Below are 21,109 nucleotides of genomic sequence, written 5' to 3'. Positions count from 1 at the left end.
AAGCAGCATGCAGACGTCTGTGTATACTCAGAGACTGCGAGTACAAAAATTTTCCATGTGATCTGAGGTCAAACTATTTCTCTGCAAAACCAGGACAGGTACATACAGAAAACATCATGATTAACAGTAACTGGTTGGACATAAAAATACTCTCTCACACATACATGGTAGAAGGGCAAATGAATAGATAATAAATAAACAATTCACTATAATGATAATAAGGTTGCGACTGTCCGATCTTAGGTCGCATGTGAAGGGACCATAGAAAATGGGATGTCTACCATAGAGAACCCGTTGAGTGGGGACTTTACAAAGGTACCAATGAAAGTCACCTTGACTGGATGTGGTAAATTTGGAACCATTGTAATTAACTCAGTTGTGATGAAAATATTCTGCATACTCATCCTCAGTAGACTTGAGGAAAGAAATGATCAAATTCGAGATGTGAATGAACTGGCTTTATAAAAAGCAAGAGTCACGCTGATGAGATAATTTTGGTAATATATATTGTGCATAGTGTATGGAATTTGAAGAACTCCTTAAGAAAGGTCGTGCGTCACTATGGCATTCCCTTTAAGTTGGTAAAGCTTATTGAAAGAATTCATTAACGCAGTAGATACCATGTTACAGTTGATGGATTCTTGTCAAGTGAATCTGAAGTAAATAGTAGGGTGGTGCAGGGGAGCTAGGTCAACTTTGCTTTTGGCCTTGTTATGCATTTTAAGGTGAAAAGTGGTTAGTGAAGGCAGAGATGGATTAAATTAATGATAGACACCTGACAGTTTTAGACTATTTGGATTATGCTGTTTTAATCAGCAAGCCACCACAAGACTTAAAGATAGAAGTAATGATAGTATAATGAGGTTGATTTTTAGAAGTAATGATAGTATAATGAGGTTGATTTTTCTGATATATAGGAACAGTGATATCCAATACAGTTCCTTTTGAATTCGTATTTTATCATAGATTGAAAAGGAAAATCAAATAATGGGCAGGCTGAATAATAATTTAAATTAGATTAGCCCGATATGTATTGCTGTATGGCTATAAATCTGGGAATGAATATGAAACTATCTGAAAGATCTTGTGTGTTTGAGAATAATACTTAAGAAAAAACTTAGGAGTGAGAAATTATACCATTAGGGAGATTACAAAAGTTCACTGTGTATACGATGTATTGAAACGGAGATGCAGATGGCTTGGATATATCCACCTTACAACTCGTGGGAGACGAGTATATCATGGTACAATAGTCCCTCATTTAAATATTTGGTGGGGGCTAAGAAGACCAGGTGGAAACCCTTCAAAAATGCTGGAAGTCGTCAAGAGGATCGAGGCCAACTGGTCAGTGTCACACATCATGAAGGTTGGCTGGTGTGCTTATTCATATTGCTGAAGTGAAGTGTGCAGCTAGTAAGAAGTTTGCAGGTCTGCATAGGACTGCAGACTTTAAGGTACCTGAGGGTTGGCTGTTTCAGTTAAGATTCGACTTGGTCTTCCAACAAAAAGACTTGTGGCAAAGTCTTGGATGCTTCTGAGGAGGTAGTAGGGGAAATTCAGCAGATGTTGTAAGACTTGATAAGAAACAAAGGCCTTATTTTAAGGCAAATGTACAATTCCATTTATTGGAAATTTATACACCAACTTGGCTGATGAGAAGGAAAAGACTTTATCTGGTCAAAAGCTTTTGAAGCAATTCATGTCTTCTTCTGTGCAAGTGCTTCTGGTAGCTGTCATTGCAACTCCATCATGGTTGGACATGCAAAGCAACCACAAACCTTGAGGGTGTTGAAGGATAGTCTCTTAGTGGTTTGTTACCATTCAGTAAAGGCTTGGTTCACCTCCAAGATCATTTCTGATTGCTAGACACCAGGTGAAGGCTTTGCTTCCCATCAACAGTGCGCCTGCGCATCCTACCACAACCCAGTTGGTTGGTGACAGAGGTCATATTAGGGTCATGTTTTTGCTTCCTAATATGACTGCATTCATTCAACCAATGGACCTAGGTATTATTGTTACCACAAAACTGCTATACCAGAGGAAATTCTTGGAGGAGGCGTTGGAGGTGTTCAAGGATGAGGAGGAGAAGGAACCAGGCTTGGATACATGGGGAAACAGACTGAAAAATCTGCAAAAGTATTCACTGAAATCTGCCATCTACAACTTCTCAGATGCTTTGAAAGATGTCACCAGACACTGGAGCATGCTTGGAACTGTGCCCTGAAAGGGAAGAAGGTCTGATCGACTTTCAAGGTTTCAATATGGGTGACTTTTATACCCCAGTCACCAAGGGAGGTGATGACTTTCCTCTGGATGACATACGAGAGTGGTTCGGTGACGTTGGTGGTGATCCTTGCTTCCAGCTTTTGTCTGACAGTGAAGTAGCTTCTGCAATTGCTGCTGGTGAGATGGAGGAGGAATCCCCTGAAGAGGACGACGACAACAATGACAAGGAGGCTGCATCATAACTAGCCCCTTCATGTAAGTACATGTTGATATTCTTCAATATATTCACTGAGGTAATGGAGAATCCCAACATCTACTGTAACGCCTTCCCTAGGGCTGCAGAGTTTGCTGAATGTGTTCAAGGTGGTGGTTTTGAAGCAGAATCATTGTTCTTATCATTAGAGTAGCCTCGACAGCTTCTTCAGGCCCCCTAACCCCCTTACACCCAAGCCAGCCTCCATCCACCTCTTCAGTAACTTGATCGTTCAGCTCAGAAATGCAGGTGAACACTTTGGCACGTTTCTTAAAGAGCCAGATTTTATATAGCCAGGAATTTGTTAAGTCTCTGCCACCTCTTGATGACCAGGACCCTCTAGGCACCTCAACGTCTCTTCTGACCATGTTTAGTGAAACTACTGTACAGTACGGCAGCGTTCTGTACTGCACGTACAGTACATACTGGATTGTGTGTAGTGTATTGTCGTATGCATATAATGTAGGTAAACATTGTTATATATATGGGAAACAAGGTATAGTTTAACATCCATCCCGTTTATAGTTTAAAGTGCGTTGGTTGTTGATTATAAGCATGTTATAGAGTATATGGTTATGCAGTTTTGACGAGGTTGGAGGGTCAGGGTACGAAGTTGCCGTTTCTCGTCCATAAAGTGTTTTTTCTTCATACAGTGTCTAGAATTTCCATTATCTGGCTGGACCTTGGATATATTAATCCGGATGCAGTTTCACAGTGGCTCTTTAATTAGCACGTCTTTGGAGGCAATGACGAATATATATATATATATATATATATATATATATATATATATATATATATATATATATATATATATATATATATATATATATATATATATATATATATATATATATATATATATATATATATATATATATATATATATGTATAGGCGTGTGTGTGTCTCTCTCTTAACAGTGTGGGACTCCAACAAAAGACAACGAATAGTCCCACACACACTTGAAATTGCTGAGACTTGGATTAACTCCATTTATCGGAAATTTATACACCACTGAATGATACACACACACACACACACACACACACACACACACACACACACACACACACACACGTCCTTCCATATCTTCTTGCCTGAGGTAAAAGAATTTAGTATGGTATGACAGCGATACTAATTCCTCCTACCCATGATACAGTAAGTGTTAATTTTTGTTTTTTTTTTTTTTTTTTTGTTTTGGAGGCCTACTACACGGACAGCTTAAGGAAGGACAAATATTGCGACTAATGCCGATAGACACGGAACACTCGCATTATTGTATCATGTAATAAAGAAGTAAGTAAAATCCAGACCTTTACTTAATGCGAATGATCGATATTCGTACACTGCACTGGTGTAACGTTAGATTTAAAAAAGTTACTAAATCGCTCCTGGCATATTATCATTAAAGCACAAGAATAATAAATGGCCACCCACACTCGGGACATCAAAATAATAAAGTATAATTCTTAGAACCCAACGTAAACACGACTGTTACAAGAAGAATGACACAAAATATTTATGGGAAATGAAATGGGGGTCATCGTTAAGAAGTAATGATAACAAACGTTAGAAATGACTGGGAGACAAGGGCTGATAATTTCTCTTTCTCTCTCTCCATTGGGGATCGTTGTTGTGACGTTAGTTTATAATGGTCAGTCAGCCCACCCATTTGTTTCTGTCTGCCTGTCTGTCTTTCTAACATCAACGGTCACTGCTGCGATGTTAGTATATAATAATCATTTTTCCTCTCTCTCTCTCTCTCTCTCTCTCTCTCTCTCTCTCTCTCTCTCTCTCTCTCTCTCTCATATGTTGGGAGCGAGCTGTGTACATATAACGAAAAGCAACGAGGGTGATGATCAGGACGATGAGAAGTTTATAGTAATAACTGTAGTGGATAGCGTGAAGGAAGTTGTATTCAAACCCCGTCAAACGATCCGTCTTGCAGAGCGTATCCTTGGAGTCCATCTAATGAGAACTCATCCCGAAGTTGAAAATTTGGCACCTGCTGCCCACAGAGACAAACTCGTACACATTGTGCATTCATACCCAGAATGCTTGCTTTAATCTTTCTACCCTCTTGTCCCTATACCTTGGTATCCGATATCCCGGTATGAGTCGGGAATGCAGGCAAGACGAACGGATTTAAAATAATGTCATCATTTAACCAACACCGACAGGATTCGAACCTTCCACCTTTGAGCTAAGAGACCAGTGCTTTACCCAGTTAATTGCTAAGTCTAGCTAACTAGAAAGTATCACATCATGTAGATTATTTTTAAATCATTAAAACGATAAATATTAACTTGCCATTTCCTAAACAATATTTATTGGTTTATTAGATTATAGTTTTCATTCGTCCCCGCAATCATCAGGATGCTGTATTTGGAATATATTGTTACAGCTGAATTTATAAAGTATTTTGTAATAAAAAATATCAGATCAATTCACAGCATGAAAATAAGTGTTTAGTTTTGCAGTCAGTTTCATTTGTGTTGTTCTTTCCACGGCTGTGGCAAAACTCTCTCCTTTCCGCAAACCAGACACTTGCAAAAGGACATTACTTATTTCATTGAGGAAGAAGCACGGTGCTGTTCTCTCTCTCTCTCTCTCTCTCTCTCTCTCTCTCTCTCTCTCTCGTCTACTCCAGCTAAAAAGAAATCCCGATAAAGCAGACTCATGCATGAAAGACGATGATCTAATTCTGTAAAGCGGAAAGCGCGTGACTGGAGAAAATGGACCTAATTATTCAACACAAATGACAGTGACCTAAGAATAGCCTCCTTTTGCAAAACATTTTAACTATTCTTCCACTGAGGCTTATTTTCAGAAATTGGGGACTCTCGCGGTCAAGCGCTTTTGATGTTCCTGCACAAGTATTTTCAATTAGGGTTTCCTTTTATATATAAGAAGGATGGATGGTCTTACTTGAAACCCCTGAGGTACTGGGGCGCGTGATCTGATATCATGAGAGAGACGTAAGTAGGTGACATGTATTAAAAAAGAAAGCCTCATTTCTCAATGCTATATTTGATAGCCACACTCACACGCTGTGTATATATACTGTGTATATATATATATATATATATATATATATATATATATATATATATATATATATATATATATATATATATAATATACAGAGCGTATGTGTGTGTGTGTTGTTTGTAATATTTTCAATCTTTGAAAGCGTTGACATTTGAAACTTCGGTTGGGTAAGAATACAGGTGTGCAACAGTTGACGTAGTAAATCGATAATGCATTAAAATGGAAATATTCCGTGCGATGGCCAATTTGACGAAGAGTTAGGCATCACATGTGACAGGTAAAAATGGACATAAATTTCACGCTTGTGCTACGATGATTATATATATATATATATATATATATATATATATATATATATATATATATATATATATATATATATATATATATATATATATATATATATATATATATATATATATATATATATATATATATATATACTGTATATATGTATATATATAATATATATACAGTATATATGTATATATACACGTTATAATAGATACATACATATATATAAAATATCTTTATGAATATTATTAACAATTATATTATGTTCATGGTAGCGAAGACATATTTTGCCGTCATAGGAGGGTGGATTCAGCGTCGGGACTCTGATTAACGTGGAACACGAGCCCTGTCCCCCTAACTGCTATCGTTTGATCCATCTGGCAGCCCTCTGCTTGTTTTTTTTTTTTTTATTTATATTTCTTTGTATTACGAAAGAAAATGGAGATCAGGAAAATCTCGATAGACAAAGCTCAAAGTGAATTGGAAGATGTAAACGAACCGTTGTAAGAAAAATAACAGTATTGGGAGAGGAAATGAAAGTGAGTGAAGAGGTTGAGGTTTGAAAGGAATTTCAAATCGGCTATTTCATTAAAAAATCAGCGACCAACCGACGCAAACTAGGTAGCCATTTGAAAAATAGCAAAACAGAAACGGAGGTTGTTGGGAATAAGATACGACTGAAAGCAGAAATGGTTAGTTGCAATAACTTATGAAGAAGAAATCGATGAGGACATGGTCTACCCAGACTACTTGCTGCGAAAAGGGGGTAGAGAATTCAAATATAATGAGAATAAAGTTAAACATGACACGATCCAGGAACTTTTACTCTGTTGAAATGATAGTAGTTAGCTGCTAACGAGAATAGGAGAGTTGATTCAAGAAAAGGCGCTACGAGAGATGGTCCACAGCGACCAAAATGAGATGAGTTCTTTAAATGCTTTTCCAGTTAGAGATAACGAGCGGGAAACGCGTATTTGGTCAGTGGTTCCCTTTGGCGTAGCAACCTAGAATAAGATGTGCCTGTTAGCAACTTAAGGAAGGCAAGGGGAAGTTGACCGAAAAGAAGCCCACTGGAGCAGTCTATCTCATATCAGAAGCAACAGAAATGGGCTTTGCAGTCCTAATGTCTGTTGATTTTCTCTAGCAGCAGTACCCAACTGCCATTGTGGCATATACCGTAGCCATGAAAAAGGTGAAGACCAAAGCAGTCTCATCTCACTGAATGATACAGAATGGTCTTACGATGATAATAGAAGGCTCTCTTGGACTTCAAAACACTGCACATTAATACGCGCTCTACATATGTCTTATGATCGGTGAAGCTAAAGCATTTGATTGGTAAGTGCTTGTTTGGGCACCACCACTGAATTCCTCAGGTTAACATGCCTAGCCTAAGTTTTTCATCGGTAGTTAAGGTAGGCGACACTTCCTTTCCTCTTCCTCCCCTATCGTCTGTGTTTAATTTAGTTTCTTTTTGCTCCTCCTCCATCCTGCGTCGCTCATATTCTTCTTCTCCATCTTCTTTTTCTTAATATTCTTGCTACTCAAGTTTTTAGGAGTTTTTTGTTCTTCTTCCACTGCGTTTCCTCTCTCTGGATGGCCTGCCATACCTCTCATGAAGCATTTAATTTCGAGGGTTAAAGAGCGAGAGGCTACTCTGCAAGGAGTTTAACTCAGTCACTCACGCAGTGCATTGACCCTCGGGCCCCACTGTTTTTCATTGTCACTGTCACGTGACATCTAATTCCCCAATGCACTCTGTCATACGTCGTTTCATGTCAGGGAAGTGTAGCCACAAACACCATTACATACTACTCAATACTGAGTGGAGCTTAACCTCCCCTTCCTCTTCCATGTTTACCCCTTACCACCACCACCTCTTGTGTGTGTTTATTCTTGAGATGTAATTTTTTACGAGGGATGGCTGGGGAGAGAGAAAAAAACAAAATGATGATTTCCAGTCTCTCTATTGCATAGTTGGTGTTAGTTATGGGAGTTAGCTGGATTGAAATGATACAAGAATTAGTGGAATGGTCGGTATTTAGCGGCGGTGGGTCACACTAAGGCTTGAAAGCAAAAAATGTGAGTAAATGAATGGGGTAATACTTAACAAGAGATCGTGCTACGCACCCCCGTATGGAAAAGCTTTGCGAGGCCAACATTAGGTCTCTCTCTCTCTCTCTCTCTCTCTCTCTCTCTCTCTCTCTCTCTCTCTCTCTCTCTCTCTCTCTCTGACCGTCGTTGTTATTATGACTGCATTTCATGGACTTCATGCAATATTTCGTAGATGGAATGTGCAAGAATAATTTCATCATAAAAATGATGATAAAACCGAGAATAGAGGGTTGTTAGTGGAATCCATGCATGCGGTAATTTTGCTTGTAATTACAAGCAGGCAAAACCCACGTGATTAGCCTTTTGATAAGGCTCAACCTCATAAACGTGTAACCGTCGTACTAGTTATTTAAGGCTGCTATTTAATGCTTCCGAAGAGATCCGTGGATTGCTCACACAGGTAGAATTTATAAACACGGAATTTGGAGTTAGCTATGAGCAGTGGCTATTACATGAACAGAGAAGTGTTATATTTACTTAGCCGAAGGGCTTTTGTTTCTGTTCCAGTCTGTTTGTCTCTCAACAAGATTACGTGAAAACCCTTCACAGATTTTTATCATTTGTTTGAGTTTTGTATATCTTGGAACATTTTCTTTGATTTTGTTGTGGACTCGGGTCTTGTTATTTTACACGTTGCTTTTTTCACTGACGTGCCATAAAATGAAACGGTAGTTAGATGCTATAGAAAAAAAAAATACATAAATGGCACAGTATTTTGGTAACTGTGCTATATATATCATGGTATTCGTGAAAGAAAACTTAAATGACGTTATTTGAATAACGATACTTATCACATTGGCAGAGATTTTTAAACTCTTAGTCCCCTTTTTAGTTGCCCCATCATTCGCCTGGTGAATTTGCTCTTCCTCCCTCTGTCCTCTCTCAGCTGCGTGATCTTTAGGTCTTGTTTTCGAGGACGTTCCGAAGACCTTTGTTTTGTGGGGTCTCTCTCTCTCTCTCTCTCTCTCTCTCTCTCTCTCTCTCTGATCTAGGGGACACAACAGCGACTCTCGCCGAAATCTTGAAATCACTGATGAAGCTCCATAAATTACAAAAGCGTGACATTACGTCCAAATGCGGAATTGCGCAAGAAAAATATAGTTTTGATATTATAGTAATGATAAATATCATTTTCCTTAAGTATAGTATTTGGTGGCTCTCTCGTTATTGTAATTCCGCCATTTTTAGCATTTCGAAACGTGTTGAGCTCGTCAGAAGGGTATTCCTTAGACCTTGAATCAGATGTCTCTTTTGTTTGGATTTGTTATTTCTTTTAGGTTCTCTTAACTTTTTCCCCTGTCCTTGTCATTCTTCTGTCTGGTAAATTGTTAAAGTATAAAACTAGGACTAGGGGTTAATTAAGACCTTTATCTAGTTATGGTCGAATGAAAAAGAAAGGATAAATGAAAGTATGAAAACAATGGGAGTTATAAAGTTTTCCAAAGTGCTTTATAGTCTCACGCTTTGTTTTTGTATCGCAAGAAATCATCGTTAATATTATATGTAGATTTAGTAGCCGAGGCATCATTTGACAGTAATTAAGACAGAATTTTTTAACAAGTATAACATTCGAAAGAGAGCCAATATAAATTATGATGTCACTGATATATTGGAATAGTGCATTTTTTAAGAATAACATCCGTAGCTATTTTTATTCACTCAGTGCTTCATGAATAATTCAGACAGTGTTGGAACAGTATATCATAAAAGATTTTATGTTGCCTTAATTTTATCTTTCGTTTATGGTTAGGAAGATATTAATTCAAAGGTCACAGAAGATATTATTCAAAGGTCACAATTACTGTTGACCTTTGAATAATATCTTCCCAATCATAAACGAAAGATAAAGTTAAAGCGACATAAACTTTCCCATAGCATACTACTCTAAGACTGTTTTAATTATTTATGACTTGGACATGGACCGGATCAGTGAATGGTGGTGTATGAGGCTGAACTCCAGTAAAACAAAAAACACTATTGATTAGCAGATCTCGTACAGATTTTCCACTCCATCTTCCCCTCAGGTGGACGGCACATTGCTGAATGAGTCTGAAGCTTTGACTATTCCACTGTAGGTGCAACTTTTAACTCACATCTTACTTTTGAGAAACATCTAACGAAATTTTCAGCAAATACCGCACGAAAGTTAGGTTTTTCTGGTAAGGCCTCATATTTATAACTGTGATAAAATCAAAGCAACCTGTTCTAGGTCATTTGTACTTCCTGTACTAGAATACTGTTCTCCAGCGTGGATGTCTGCTTCTGCCGGAGATTTATCTCTTTCAGATAGAGTGGTTCGTGGTGGTGGGTTTCTGTTTCCTAATGTTATCAATTATATAACATGGACCATCGACAGATGGTCTCTTGGTTGTCACTTTTTCATAAGTTGTATTTTAATAGAGATATTTCATATTCACAGTTGATCCTTGATCCCCTTTCCCTGCCGAGAGCAGCCAGATTGGCTGAACAGCAGCACCGGTATACGGTAAATGTGCCCCGCTGTCGAACTTCTCAGTTCCAAAGGTCCTTTATTCCTCACACCGTTGGACTGTGGAACAGCCTCCCAGAAGATGTCGTGCAGTTGGAACTTCAAAGTTTCAAGCGAAGATGCAAGGCGTTACTACCCTAATGCTATTCTCCTTGCATTCTAATACATTTTTATCTATTTATCCATTTATTTTTTTCTTTTTAACAAGTGAGATCTCTTCTTTCTGTATTTCCCTTTACCTTCTCTTACTTCCTAATGAGTACCATAGTCTTTGGATACTTGAATTTCAAGTCAATGGCTCCTGTGGGCTTGTTTCAGATGAATAAGGTTCATCTTCTGAATAATAATAATAATAACTTAGTGAATAAAATTAGCTATGAATGCTATATTAAAAAAGCCAGTATCCCGTACAACATCAACGGGAATCCTGAATACAGGCGCTGATATACAGTACTGTGCAGTGTATCTCTACCTTTGTTTCAGGAATCCTTTATCCTGGTAGATGTAGGGTCACCATCATCCTAGAAAAGCGACTCCATTATTTATTTCTCTTATTTTCTTGAATTACGTGCAGGTTTTACTCCTATATTGCACTTCTCTCCTCTTTGCTGTTTTCCTTCATTTCGTCCGGAATTTTGGCATTCTAATGTTTGGAAGCATGTTGACAGAATATTAAAATCTCGAATCATTACACGATCCTCACTGAATAGATCAAAATGTATAATGATTTTGTGAAAAGAAAACGAAACTCTTTCCATGACTTATCCAACACAGTTGTGACATAGGCAAGTTAGATCTACTAAAAGACTAAAACCTAAAAATGTCAAATGAAAAGGACGCGCCAGATGGACCGATTAAAGGACCTCCAAAAAATATAGAAGGATGATGATAATCGAACGGTTCCACTAACATTTCGCTCATTCGAAAATAGACTTGTGAAAAAAGTCTAATTCCGAATGCAAGCAGACTTCACGAGAATCGACAGACGGGTATCGAAAGCAGCAGGTTTCTCTTGCATCTCGTGCGTTCTGAATGTCCCGTAACTTTTCTACTTGTAATAAAGAAGAAATATGAATTACAGCAAGTTAACATTAGCCGGATCATAGAACCTGCAGTATTACGTCCACACGACGACCCATTCACATCTTTCGCCGAATTATTCGCGAGTCTGCCACGAAAGCGCACGCAGTTCCATCGTCCTTCTTTTATACATATTTTTTCTTGGGTTCTCCGGTGGCGATTCTCCGAAATTTCATCACTGGGGATTGTCGGAAACACAAACCCGAATTGGAAATGAGGCATATCTTGTGATACGATTCCTCTGAGAGACTCGCAAATAGAAGTTAATATAATAAGCACAAAGACGACCACGAATCTAGATAGTATTACCTACGTTTTTTTCTGTGGAAAAAGGCTTAAAAAGAGGCAAAGCCCCATAAATATGTGCTTTTATTTACTTTAGTCGTCCTGATTATTTACATCTGCAAGAGAGGAGGAAATGTTCCATTCCGAAAGCTAGTAGAAAATATCCTTCGTCTCAAACTTTTTGTGGGCTGCTTTTTAGTATTTTGAAAACACACATCGGTAGTGTGTTTATCATCCATATATATATATATATATATATATATATATATATATATATATATATATATATATATATATATATATACTCTTATCTAACAGTGAATGTTTATATGTTAGTATGTTCGTGCTCTATAGAAATCCAAACCACTTGACCGATCTAGACAAAATTTGGCACGTGGCCATCATTTAAACCAACTTAGATAATAGGGTAGGTTTCAAACTCGCACCCTCTTCCCCTTCACTTTTCCTCATCCCCCTTCCCTTCGTAACTTATGTGGTAAATAAACTCTACGGGTTTTTCATACATCATTTCATGTACTCGATACCACATAAATATATTATTGAAAATGTTTTTCTTTTCTGTGATTAATACTTCTGTATCAAGGTTTGAGTTTAAGCTTAGTGGGGGTATGTTTATGTTTAGTAGGAGTGTATGTTTAGGTTTAGTGGGGATGTGTTTAGGTTTAGCAAGGGGTGTGTTTAGGTCTAGTGAGGGGGTGTTTTTAGGTTTAGTGTGGGGTATGTTTAGGTTTAGTGGGGATGTGTTTAGTTTTAGCAGGGAGTAAATGGGACAGTCATCACAGTAATACCTGGATAAAGTGACAATCAGCACAGTAATACCTGGATAAAATGGGCACCCAGATAAAAGGGACAGTCAACACAGTAATCCCTGGATAAAAGGGACAGACAGCACAGTAATACCTGGATAACAGGGACAGACAGCACAGTAATACCTAGATAAAAGGGACAGACAGCACAGTAATACCTGGATAAACAGGACAGTCACCACAGTAATACCATCTGGATAAAAGGGACAGTCACCACAGTAACACCTAGATAAAAGGGACAATCAGCACAGTAATTCCTGGATAAAATGGACACCCACATAAAAGGGACAGTCAGCACAGTAATCCCTGGGTAAAAGGGACAGACAGCACAGTAATCCCTGGATAAAAGGGACAGACAGCACAGTAATACCTGGATAAACAGGACAGTCACCACAGTAATACCATCTGGATAAAAGGGACAGTCACCACAGTAATACCTGGATAAAAGGGACAATCAGCACAGTATACCTGGATAAAATGGACACCCACATAAAAGGGACAGTCAGCACAGTAATCCCTGGATAAAAGGGACAGACAGCACAGGAATACCTGGATAAACAAGACAGTCACCACAGTAATACCATCTAGATAAATGGGACAGTCACCACAGTAATACCTGGATAAAACAGACAGACAGTACAGTAGTGCCTGGATAAATGGGACAGAAACCAGAGTAATATCTGGGGGCGGTCACCATAGTAATGTCTGGATAAAATGGACAGTGACCACAGTAATGTCTGGATAAATTGGACAGTCACTACAGTAATACATGGATAAAATGGACACCTGGATAAAAGGGACAGTCACCACAGTCATATGTGGATAAAAGGGACAGTCAGCAGTAATACCTGGATAAAAGGGACAGTCACCACAGTAATATCTGGATAAAAGGGACAGTCGCCACAATAATATGTGGATAAAAGGGACAGTCAACACAGTATTACCTGGATAAATGGGACAGACAGTACAGTAATAACTTCATAAATGGACAGTAGTCACTTTAATACCTTGATAAATGGGACAGTGACCACAGTAATGTCTGGATAAAATGGACAGTGACCACAGTAATACCTGGATAAAAGGGACAGTCAGTACAGTAATACCTCAACAAAAGGGACAGTCACCATAGTAATGCCTTGATAAATGGGACAGTTACCACAGTAATAACTGGACAAACGGGACAGTCAGCACAAGGAGGAGCGGGAATATTTTTCTGAGTCCTTCAGTTTTCCCGGGCAGCACCGGGTTGGTCAGGTAATGTGTATGTATGTATATACATATACATATGTAAACATTAAGCTACAAATGTGGCTTAATATCCAATTCGCGCTATTTCGGGAATATCACCGAAGTGGAATTATAAGTGATAAATGGATTGGAACCTACGTGACTCGAACATTCGACAGTACCATCCAGCAACTTCCTTTCGACGTTCAAAACCACTGAGCCATATATATATATATATATATATATATATATATATATATATATATATATATATATATATATATATATATATATATATGCGTATATATTCCTTCAACTTTAGTTGTTTCTTCTAACAGAGGGAGGCTCCAGAGAAAAAAACATCAAGGGTCACTGATTCTGTAGTAAAACTTCCACAATATTGACTGCTTCATGTACATATACTACGTACAGAAAACTCAAAAATAAAACATCGAACACCCTGCTTGCCATGTCGCATTCCCTGTCTTATGAGCATTCTCCCTATTCGTGTTTAGTAAGGCGTTTTCACCTTATCTACAAAACACTGAGTATGTCTTCCTCTCCTCCTTCACTCCTAACACTTCTGAATTATAGACTTTCCACCAACGCATAGTCGTCCATTCATTCCACATAATCACACCAACCAAAAATACTCTGATCGAACATCCAATTCACCTCGGGAATACCTTCCACCCGAAGGGAGTCACATTTGATAAGTGCACCGTCACCAGCGGAATTCCCTGTGGATCTAAGTTTTCTTGAGGTATAGTGAACTAGATATGAAACAATATTTATGGCTTAATATTGTGATTATAAAAATTTGCCAAGTGTTACAAACATGTCAGCCGGCTATCATGATGAAGATCGGTTCATGTCGATTTTAAGTACAGAACCTGAATTGGGCAGGAGCGTGTTCAGGAGAGTCGATATCACCTTATAAATCTTATATGGCTTAGTTTTCGTGATAAACAACATTTCACGTGAATATAAGCGGAAAAAATTATACACACGTGGGTACACAGACATATAAATTATATATATACACACACACTATATATATATATATATATATATATATATATATATATATATATATATATATATATATATATATATATATATATATATATATATGTGTGTGTGTGTGTGTGTGTGTGTGAATTTTTTCACTTATATTCACGTGGCATCTTTTAAAATCACAAATACTAAGTCATAAATATAATTTGATATCCAATTCTCAATTATAATTGATAGGTACTTCGTCCCCAGCAGAATCCGACCAATGGTCTATCAAGAGAGATATAAGTTGATATCAGCTCCGCTCTCCATACACTGTCCAATTCAGGAACCTTGCTTGAAATCGAAATCAGCCCATCACCATGAAAGCTGATTAATAGGGTGATAACACGGCTAATTATGAATTTTGTTACTTGTAAACACGTGGAAATTTTTATTTTCACAAATATCGTTTAATATCCGGTGCAAAATACATCTGGAACAACGTACACCCAAAAGGGATTATAAGTGATAAATGCTTCGTCCCCCGCAGGATTCGAACCGTTTCACGGTTTAGAAACAACGATAGACAGTGACTATCACCACTTAGCTATCAAGACGTATAAGGTGATGTCGAGTCTTCTGAACATATATCCCTATCCAGTTGAGATTTATTAGACTTGGCCGACGAGAGGCAGGGACCAGCCTCACTTTTCTCTGGTGGGATAAGTGAAGGCACTTACCTTGCTCCAACCTTGAGACAGTACGTAATGTCCCTGGGATCAAAATTTGAATATATATATATATATATATATATATATATATATATATATATATATATATATATATATATATATATATATATATAAATATATATATATATATATATATATATATATATATATATATATATATATATATATATATATATATATATATATATATATATATATATATATATATATATATATATATATATATATATATATATATATATATATATATATATCCAACAGACATTCATTGAAATGCCTTTATATATCTCAAGATCGCCAGTTATTGAAATTTAAATTTTGTAAGGAAGCAGATGAAGTCAATATTATCCACTTCAGTAACATTTTTAAATGACTTCGGTTTACTTACTGTTGTGTCATTTGCCTATTATTGAAGACAAAAATTCCTTATCTAATTGGTTTTCGAAGTGACGACAACTGTCACCCGATTTGAATAACCAAAGAAATTCACGAAAAATCTGGAAGTGATATCGTGTTCGAATCAGCAGGCAATCTTTTTCTTACATCGCATTGACGTTTACCTTTCCATAATAAGAAACATCCTATAGAAATATACCGATTTAGAAACCTGTCACAAATATTCATAACATAAATGTGTAAATTTTTGCAACAATAATTGCTTGCAGTCTAGAAATAACTATATCCTAAGAAATTACTTGGTCAGTAGAACAAGTTTATCTTATTTGCAGTAGTATATCCAGAAGAATTTTTATTATTTGTGGTCGTAACCACGGAAATTTATCGTTTTATTGAGCCGCTTAGAGATCCGTGTGGGAGTTCACCAACTCGAAGTTGGACAGAGTGCATTTAACTGAAAAGACGAGTGGTCATTCTATCTCCCTCATTTAAAAGTTCTGCGAAGGGATTATCAGAGGCACTGATTAATCTAATTGGCACTTTGGGTAAATTAGGATCTTGACCGACTTAGTTCAGATTTTGTGGATTATGAGAGCGGATTTTGACATGAGAAAATTGAAGTGTAGGACTGGTTAATTGCCTTATTTGTTAAATGGTTTGATCCTGTACTCTCTTCATTAATGACCTTTGAAAATTGTCAGTGAGGTGTTCTCGGCAAATGAGCATGTATGTATGTACATTTTTTTTTCTTATTTCTGCCAGGGGCACGTTGTTGGCACAGCACCCAGACAGCGCAATGGCAGGAGTGACGTCTATTGTAGTCTGCTGTTTCTTCATATTCTGTAACCGCGTGGTTAGACCACAAAAGTTGGGAAGTAATCAGCTTCGGTTTGATTATAATTGTAAAACTCTCTTCTTTACTACCTTGCTTAGAAATCTGACTGAACGAGAACTTGCAAGTTTGTTTACGTACATTAAGGATTGCTCTATTTTTCTATCGGTGGTGTCCGGATTACAATAAAAACAAATCCTTTAATGACCCGACCTGTAGGTATCCTATGCAAACGCCCTTATCCGTTTTCCCCAGGTCCATCAGACAGTACTTTTGCGGGAAGAGAGAGGGGAGCATTGGTTCGTGTACAAGGACTAGTTAGGCTCCTCTAGAACAAAGTTCAGCTTGACCTTTGATGATGGGATTCTTGTGCATATGCCGAAGGTCTAGGAACATATAAGGCTAAATACGACACTTATACAGAAGAATCGACAAAGGCAAGGTGATTTTTATTTCTCATTATATATACATTATTAATTTTTTAATATTTCCCAGAACAAAATATATGTAGATCTTTTAGATTGTGATTTGGCTCTTGGTCCTATGTGAGAAGAGGATTGATTCAAAATGTAACAAAATTCAGACTTGGATCCGTTATTATATGTAAAAGGAAATGATTAGACCCAGCATTTTAGAAACAGGGTGAAATTTGCAATTTAAAGATAATAGGTCTTGGTATTTCTAATAACAGGATCCAATTCCGTATATAGATGACATCATCAGACAGTGTTCAGGTTTAGAGCAAGGTGAATCACTAATATTATGCAACACTATCAAGATCAGTGTTAAGTTAGGGAAAAGGATTGAATCCATGGTTATACAGAGCACATTGTCAAACCAAAGATATTATTTCTGAGCAAGAGTATAGTATTATTGTGTAAAGCAGAAAAAATCCTAGTATTGTAAACTGCAATATCTGGCTGACGACATTTTAGAGACCGAGAACAAATCCGCAATGAAATACAAGACATTAAGAAGCTTGCGTTGTTTAAGAGAGCGATTAGAATCCCTTTATAAAACTGGTGACATTTTATAGAGAAGAACCAAACCAACAGTGCTACAGGCGACGTTATCAAATTGTGTTTTATGAGAGAACGATAAAATTTATATTATAACGAACGCTATGAAATTCATGATATTTTTTAATGCACAATCAAATTTATGGTGCTAATAAATTAAGTTACCACACTCCTAATATTCTAGGGAACTGGATCAGACCTCGAATATCATCTAGGAAATTATAAGGCTCATGATATTCTGGAAAGCAGGATGGAACCCATGAAAATATAGAGGACATTATCCAAGTCTTGCTATTTCATATAGCAGAGTCAAAGCCGAGATATAGAAAATGCTCAAATTGCACAGATTCAGAGAAAATTACACGGCAAAATCTACGATATAGATATTCGTGATATTTTGTGCTGGAAAGAAAGGTCAAATCCACAGGATATTAAACTCGCGATATTCTGGAAGCAGGATAAAATTCACAGTGATACAGAGGATCAACCCCACGATGTTTTCAGAGTGGTTCGCGGCCTTGTAATAATTGGGAAACCGTAATGGCAACCACGATGGTGATAGACCAAGGTCATATCTGAGGCGTTTTAAGAAATTGGGTTTGAACCAGTGATAACTTAGAGTGCAGTTACTAAAGCACAAAAATTACAATTCATGTAACCTTCTTTGTTTGTGCTGAATATCTGGTCAAGAACCACTCTTGCTAAGTAATACATCGAGGGTTTTTTTTCTGCTTTGCATGATTTTCAAGAAAATTTTTAAATTTTCTATGACTGATTATGTAAGAGCCCATCCATGAAACACTTAAGGTGATAGAAGACCTGTATATATATATATATATATATATATATATATATATATATATATATATATATATATATATATATATATATATGTGTGTGTGTGTATTCATATATATAGTGTTTGTGTGTATTCATATATATATATATATATATTTGTGTGTGTGTATATATATATATATATATATATATATATATATATATATATATATATATATATATATATATATATATATATATATATATATATATATATATATATATATATATATATATATATTTCATATATTTATATGTGTGTGTTAACATGTTATTTTTTCGTCCGTCTAGGTATCGTATTTTTCCACTGCCATAAGTCTTTTGTCTTCAGTGAATAAATAAATCGGATGATGCGAGAGCTAAAAAGTCATGGGTGACTCCTGACGTTATGAGAAGCCTTGGCTTTCTTCCCACGTTTAATCCTCTTCTATTTTTCATGACATAGGAGCCAAAGCCAGGATATCTGGAGTCGCTTTTCTTCACATTTGTAGCTTATTCTGGGGGTCCTCTTATAGTCAATTCCAAAAATAGTTCTTTGATTTGGAGAACTTCAACGAACTGTGAATCACACAGCTCTACAATTCTTTTCAACCTTTTTAACAGCCGAGTCTGTATGAAACATTAATGATGCTCCGTATTTATGTGACAGCTTAATAATGTTTTTAGATGTATAGATAAAGGCTGGATGTGTTTTAAATTCTGTTATTGTGACTATGAAAATAGATTTTCTACTTCAACAGTAGAATAGGCCGCCAAACTAGAATTTACCCCAAAACGGTTGCTCATCTTTTTTCTCTATATAAAATCTTATATAATTTTGATATCGTAAATAAATGAATGTAAATATTATATTTAGGATTGACATTGAATTTAAGATTTTAGCTCTGCTTAGGGACAAGAATGCCAAAATTACATTTCTTCAAGAAACTAAATTATGCCTCTCAAGGATCACAGGAAGGTGCAGGCATAATAAGCCATAAATCTATTAGTCAGGCAGAGTTCCGACTTAACACGGCACTACAATCCTGTGTTTCGTAAGTGGTGAGCCATACCTAGAAGAATATCTTCTTTTTCCATTTATATTAAGGGGTGATTTCAATACCAACCCTACCCTGTGAGGAAGCAACAATAGAGATAGGTAGGGAAATGATATAGAACTTTTTGACAGTAATGCTGTAAAGGATGCAGTGCTGGAACACCAAGATGTTATCTATTTCGTAATGCCTCTTCATCTCATCATTGATAAGACTGGATTATTAGTGACCAATAAACAGTCATCAGTACGAGAGTGACAATTAGCACATTCAGGTTCCATAGAACAGGTGCAGCTGATTGGAAAGAATACAGAAAGGCATCAACAGTATGTTTTAATTACCTAGATTTTCCAGCTTTGTATATTCATATCAACACCTGACAAATGTAGTTACAGGTAGTGCATGAAAACATGCCTGAGACTTCTGGCATATCTAATTTAAATGCTGATTGATTCCCGTTGGCACCAGATATAAAAAATAAAAGAATAACCAGAACAGGCTTTTGCAGATATCTTAGATCACAGTGCCAAGCAAATAGGATAGCTTATGCTAGAGCTTGTGTAATGCAGAAAATAAGTGTTCAGAAAACCAAAAGCGGTTATCCTGAAGGGAATAAATCTTAGAAATATAAAAGAAAACCCCCATCTAGCCAGACCTGGAACAAAAGAAAATTGCAGGGCAAATTTACCCCATACCAATTGCCCACCTTAAAATGGGGGATATTTATATAATTATGCAGTTCAAAACAAGTAGCAGAAATTTTAGGTCTACTTTATACACACACATACCGAGTGCATCTCAGTACTTCCCTGAATTTCAGGCAATTCGAAGTAATGCATTGATTGTCCCGCCACCCTCTCACACGACAGGCATATAAGCTCCCATTCTCAATGCACGAAATGAATAATGCTTATTGAATTTGTCGGTAACATCGCTAAGGAAAGATGGAATAAGCTATGAAATGATTATCCATCTTTCAGAGTTCAGCAAAATATTTCCATTGGATACACATATCCACTGGAAATAGAAACACGAGTGGTTTCTGGAAAGTTCATTTATATCCATCCTCCTGGGAAATCTCTGTAGTAATTCCAGGCAATTTTGATTCTGGAACAAGTAATGCACATTAGATTCCTCAGTAATACTGTCAGGAGAGATCCAGGGTGCCTTTGCAAGACGGAACCAAATGGTTGGTATTTTCTGCGACATTGAAAAGGCATATGATACTACATGGAGGGGAAGTGAATTGCTTCACAGGGAATGGGAAGGAACTTGTATGCTTTCATGAAAGATACATATATCCTTTTCAGTACCTGTTCCTCTCGGTGTATCAACCACTTCGTAGGTATTCTCATATTTCGTGCAGAGACATCCAAATTATACACTTTTCACC

The 21,109-nt window shown here is 36.8% G+C and overlaps 1 protein-coding gene across 1 annotated transcript in view; it reads right to left on the bottom strand.

Moving 5' to 3' along the window:
- LOC136834373 (uncharacterized) overlaps positions 1 to 21,109 on the bottom strand; it is an 84,374-nt gene that overhangs the window by 29,120 nt on the left and 34,145 nt on the right. The window lies entirely within an intron of this gene.

Source organism: Macrobrachium rosenbergii, chromosome 4 (assembly GCF_040412425.1).
Source record: "Macrobrachium rosenbergii isolate ZJJX-2024 chromosome 4, ASM4041242v1, whole genome shotgun sequence".
NCBI lineage: Eukaryota > Metazoa > Arthropoda > Malacostraca > Decapoda > Palaemonidae > Macrobrachium > Macrobrachium rosenbergii.
The sequence above is the reverse complement of the archived record's forward strand: the minus strand, read 5'-3'. Positions and strand labels throughout refer to the sequence as shown.